The sequence below is a fragment of the Nicotiana sylvestris genome, chromosome 12 (genome assembly GCF_000393655.2).
Source record: "Nicotiana sylvestris chromosome 12, ASM39365v2, whole genome shotgun sequence".
Classification (NCBI taxonomy): Eukaryota; Viridiplantae; Streptophyta; class Magnoliopsida; order Solanales; family Solanaceae; genus Nicotiana; species Nicotiana sylvestris.
Window position 1 is genome coordinate 165,976,035 of NC_091068.1, and position 5,956 is coordinate 165,981,990.

Sequence of the window (5,956 nt, forward strand, 5' to 3'; positions counted from 1 at the left end):
GGAGTCAAACTTAGGGTCTGAGTGGTGATTAGGACACTACCAGACCCAAGTTAAAGCTCAACACATAAAGGGGAGAGGAAATGGGAAAGCATTTGAGTAGAGACTCGGGAGAGTCTAATTCTGGATCATGGTCAGCAATATCAGATGCTGCCATGATTCAGAACAGTACTAGCACACAAAAGGGAATAAGGGGAAGGGATTTACATACAAAAGCATGCACTGCCATTAAAAAAAATATAAGAAAGCATAGCAGACTGCAGATGCAAGGACATAGAAGAACATGCTAGAGAACATAAACACACAGTGAAGAATGTGTAGAAGAAGAGAAGTGAATACACATAGTAGGAGAGTGTTATTTAACTTAGAAGTACATACCAGTTTTCAGTTCTAGTACAGCAGAGAAACAACAACAAGTAGACAGCCAGACAGTTAGCAGGAACAATTCAAAACTTTCAGCAAGTACTTGGGAGTTCAGAGGAACTCCAGAAATGTTCAGACAGTAGGAGATAAGGGAGCAAAGTGCTCAGTAGAGAGACAGTAGTAGAGAAAGTGGTAATAAAGAGAGTAGTAGTAAAGAGAGTAGTAGCCAGTAAAGAAAGAGATGATTGTGTGTTGCAAAGGTGCAGAAAAGAGTTCTGAGAATTGTATTGTGTTCGAGTGTTTGGGTAAGAAAAACTGTGTCCTAGAACTTGTGAGAGCTGTGAGCTTTTATAGTGCAAAAACGAGTAGACAAGAAGACAAGGAAATAAAATCTCAGTCAATCAATTAAAATCTCCCTTAGTCAAAGGGAATTGATTTCAAACGAGAGTGGTAATTAAGGGAAGAAAAACCTTTCAGAGTAGCATAATAAAAGGTAGGTTCATACAGAGTCTATTTAAGGTAAGAAACTATAGTACACAATTTCGAAAGAATAAGGAAACAAAGTAATCAAACAGCCGGAAAGTTTTAAAAGCCTTGAATGAACTTAGTCAGGAAAATAGGGAAAAGGCTAAGTTGTAAAAAAAATCAATAGCAAATCAATCGAGCCTCAGTAAAAGGAGATTGAAATCAATCACGAGCTAATAGTATCAATTCAAAAAGAACAAAACCCTCGTATATAAGCATGCTAGTATCAAGCTAGAAAGAAAGATTGGCATAAACAGTTTTAGAATCATAAGCAAAAAGGAAAGCAAGTTTCTGTTCAGTCTATGAACTCAGCACAAATTTGAGAGCCTAGGGTTTCTAGAGTAGAACCCTAGAACCAAACGCTCGCAAAATCCCCAAATAGGGTTTCAGTCAGAGTAGGACACACAAAAAGAGAAGGCAAACTTAACAAGCCTGGGGAACTCTTTCAGAATTCCCTGAGGAAATACACAGACATACGTAGCAATCGAAAGCAGTAGAGTGCAAACTAAAACTCAACCAGTTCAGAAGAGAGAAGAGATGCCATAGAAGTTTAGGAAGTAGTAAAAGAAGCAAGTTCAATAACCCAAATAAATCCAGTAAGAGTAAACACTTTCAGTAGCAGAAATAGTAAAGGGACAGGCAAGATAGGCGTATAAACATGCTTATAGAAAAATCCGTAGAAGCAGTAATAGAACAAAGACAGAGAGACATGCATATTAACAGCAAATCATAAGAAACAAACAAAAATCCCCTAAAGCATGGCATGAACACACAGATTCACATAAAGAAAGAAAAAGAAGAAAAAGAAGAAGAAGAAGAAGAATCGTTTTAGGATTTTTTTTGAAAACCCTAATTTGAACAGACTAATTTTAAAAAGGGAAAATTAGGGGAAATCGTTAAAACATCGAATAAAGCATAGATCTGCTACAGATCTAAGAAAATAAGGAAAGAAAAACCTAGAATCAAGCTTTTTAGGGTTTCTCGGAAACCCTAGAGACGAGAAGGCTTGGAATGGTTTGGTCTCTGAACGAATCTGGGCCATGGCTAAGCCTTCAGAGCTTGAACACGCCGGAACGGAGCTGGAGAAGCCACAAGAACTCAGTTCGGCGGAGGAGCTGAACAGGTCTGTGGAAGATTGATCCTTGAAGGCCTCGAATAATCATGGTTTGGGGTGAAAGGGGAGAGAATATAGGCTGTCCATGGCCTGAGAAGCCATGGACGCCGGTGGGTTTGGTCGGAGACGATGATAGACGGCTAGGGTTTCGAGTGGCCTAGAGAGTATTTGAGAGAAGAAAGGATTTGGGGGCGGCGGTCTTAGAGAAACAAATTTAGGGTTAGGGGGTCGGGTGAAATTAAAAAGGAAAGGAAGAAGGGTGGCCGTTGATTAATACAATCAACGGCCAAGATTAAAAGCAAGAGACGGGCGGGTTAGGTTAATTGGGTTTGGGTCGGGTAAAAATAAAAATTGGGTCGTCGATTTGGGGCCTGATTTGAGGTCAATTGGGGGGTCAAGATAGGCTATAATTGAAAGAAATTGAGGCCATGATTGCAATAGCCAGTTTTCCCTTTTGATTTTTATAAAAAAATAGCAAAAGATGTTTTAAAACCAAATTGAAGGCACTGAGTCAACTAATAATATATAAATATTAATTCAAAAATATTGGGATCAATTTTGTAATTATAAAATGCTATTAAATCTTAAAAAGGCTAGTATTGCAATTATATGCAATTTAGTTTTAAAAATACCAAACGAATTTGTAAAAATATACAAAAATTATGCCGACTATATTTTGATGTAAATATGAGAATGAAATAAATTATTCTCCAAAATGACAAGCTTTGGGAATAATTATGGGATTTTATGGTGTAAAAATAGGCCATAAATTGGTTTAAAATCGTTAAAAATACCAAAACCCTTTGGGGTGCTTATATATGCACATATATGTCATTTTGAAAATATGTAGGGAAAAATTGGGTATCAACAGCTGCCCCTCTTTACCCGAGGAGGATGAAAGAGTTGTCGGGTAAAGACAAGATGGCCAATTTTGACCGGATCGGTGATTGAAAAAGAACTTTAGCCGCGCTTTGGTTTCTGAGCTGCCTACATATCCCTGGTTTCACAAGAATCAGGCCACATGTAGTTTAGGAACTATTGACGGAATGTGTCGATGGAGATTTGAAAAGATGGACGCGATGGTCAGATTTAAAAGGTGTTTGGTAAAAGGTCGCTGCGAGCAGTTAGCCCTCATAGATGGAAAGAGGATGAATGCAGTCTGTCACGCAGTTATACCAGAACAGAATGTCCAGAGCCTTCAACAAGAGAGTTAAACCAAGGAAGTTTACACCAGGACAGCTGGTGTTGAAGAAGATATTTCCACATCAAGACGAAGCCAAAGGGAAATTCTCCCCCAATTGGCAGGGTCCATACATGGTTCACCGAGTTCTAACCGGAGGAGCCCTTATTCTTGCAGAAATGGACAGAGAAGTCTGGCCGAAGCCGATCAACTCAGACGCAGTAAAGAGATACTACATTTGATCATATGCTTTTCTTTAGGATGTAATTTGAACTACGCTTGACCTGATTCCCGTTTAAGAGGGGATACGTAGGCAGCCCTATGGGTTCAGTCACATTTTAATAAAAATTCCATTTTTCCCGCTATTGGAATTGGGACAGAATTTTGAGGAGGATCCTCAAAATTCCAAAGTCAGTTTGTCGGCTTTTGCATCAACATCAACCCAGTAAACTGGGGCAGAATTTTGAGAAGGACCCTCAAAATTCTGGAATCGACCCGCTTTCAGTTATTCAGCACAACTGTCAGTAGCACCAGCCCAGTGAACTGGGACAGGATTTTGAGGAGGACCCTCAAAATTTCGGAGCAAGCAAGGTTGCCGTGTCTTGAACCACGTTGTAGTTGTTGGTTCATCCAAAATAAAATCATTTTTTTCAAAATATATATACTTACATTACATTTACTGAATCATGCATAAACATCATTTTGCATCACCGTCGTTCAGCAATGCTACCCCAATGATATGTAACGTCAGGAGCCAAGGGATACGAACTAACCTTCCCCCTCTACAGAACTCACGATTTTTCTTTGGATACAGGAACTCAGATCGCAATGCAAAATGCATTCACTCTTCAAAGTCGAAACCCTCAAAACAATCACTCAACTCACAAAGGTCTACTATCTACACCTAACATTCCCCAACAGTCATGATATCGCAACCGCCTATCAGCTAAGAAAATTACTATTATTTGCTCCTTTACATTCCTACACTACATAAGGCTACTTTCTGCCTTTCGAGACTAAGCTCTGTCTCTGTCTGCATTTAAGGCTATCTATCTGCCATTCGAGACTAAGCTCTGTCTCCATCCATATTGCATAAGGCTATTCTCTGCCTTTCGAGGTTAAGTTCTACCTCCATATTGCATAAGGCTATCTATCTGCCTTCCGAGACTAAGCTCTGTCTCTATCTATATTTTGCATAAGGCAATTCTCTGCCTTTCGAGGTTAAGCTCTACCTCCATATTGCATAAGGAGATTTATCTGCCTTTCGAGACTAAGCTCTGTCTCCATCTGCCTTTTGCATAAGGCTACTCTCTGCCTTTCGAGGTTAAGCTCTACCTCCATATTACATAAGGCTATCTATCTGCCTTCCGAGACTAAGCTCTGTCTCCATCCATATTGCATAAGGCTATTCTCTACCTTTCGAGGTTAAGCTCTACCTCCATTTTGCATAAGGCTATCTATCTGCCTTCCGAGACTAAGCTCTGTCTCTATCTATATTTTGCATAAGGCTATTCTCTGCCTTTCGAGGTTAAGCTCTACCTCCATATTGCATAAGGCTATCTATCTGCCTTTCGAGACTAAGCTCTGTCTCCATCCAGCATGGCTGAAATATTGCCACTTTATTTAAATTCTCGCTTCGGCTGAAATATCGCCACCTGCATTCAAATTCACGCCTTGGCTGAAAAATTTCCACTCTTTGCATTCATTCGGTTGAAAGATTGCCACCTTCTCGTGGGCTGAAAAATTGCCAACTTATTCAAAGGCGTCATAGTTCGGCGGCACCATCTGCATAGCCCGAGAACACCATTACATGGCCTGCGAATCTTTATTTTATACTCTTCATGGCCCAGGACATCATAGTCTGAGGACGTTATCCTAACCGTCCAAAGACAGCATTCATGGTCCAACAAGAATTTGCATCATGTTTAAATTACGCACAATATGCGCATCTGCTCATCTACAGGTACACCGGCTAGCGAACGGCCGTCTCAGCAGAAGCGATCCCGCTCCGGTTCTCCGCAATCTATTCAACCAACAATATGGCCGAATATGAGGCTTGCATTCTGGGTCTGCGCTTGGCTGCTGACATGGGTGTCCAAGACGTCTTGGTCTTGGGAGACTCGGACCTCTTGGTACATCAAATTCAGGGTGAATGGGAAACACGAGATCTAAAGCTCATACCATACCGACAATGCTTGCATGATCTGAGCAAGCAATTTCGATCGGTAAAGTTCAAACACATCCCGAGAGTTCACAATGAGGTTGCGGATGCCTTGGCCACCTTGGCATCAATGCTGCACCACCCTGACAAAATGTATGTTGATCCTCTACACATCCAGGTCCGTGATCAGCACGCCTACTGCAATGCCATAGAAGAAGAAGCAGATGGCGAACCCTGGTTTCATGATATCAAGGAATACCTCAGGATGGGGATATATCCAGAACATGCCTCTGGAGACCAAAAAAGAGCCCTTCGGCGTTTGTCGAATGGTTTCTTCCTCAGTGGGGGAATATTGTACAAAAGAACCCCGGATCTGGGATTGTTGAGATGCATAGATGCCAGGCAGGCAACAACGGTTATGGCAGAAGTACATGCTGGAGTTTGTGGGCCACACATGAGTGGATATGTATTGGCAAGAAAAATCCTTCGAACAGGGTGTTATTGGCTCACCATGGAACACGACTGTATCACTTTCGTGAGGAAATGCCATCAGTGCCAGATACATGGAGACTTGATTCACTCTCCGCCAACAGAGTTACATACGATGTCAGCACCC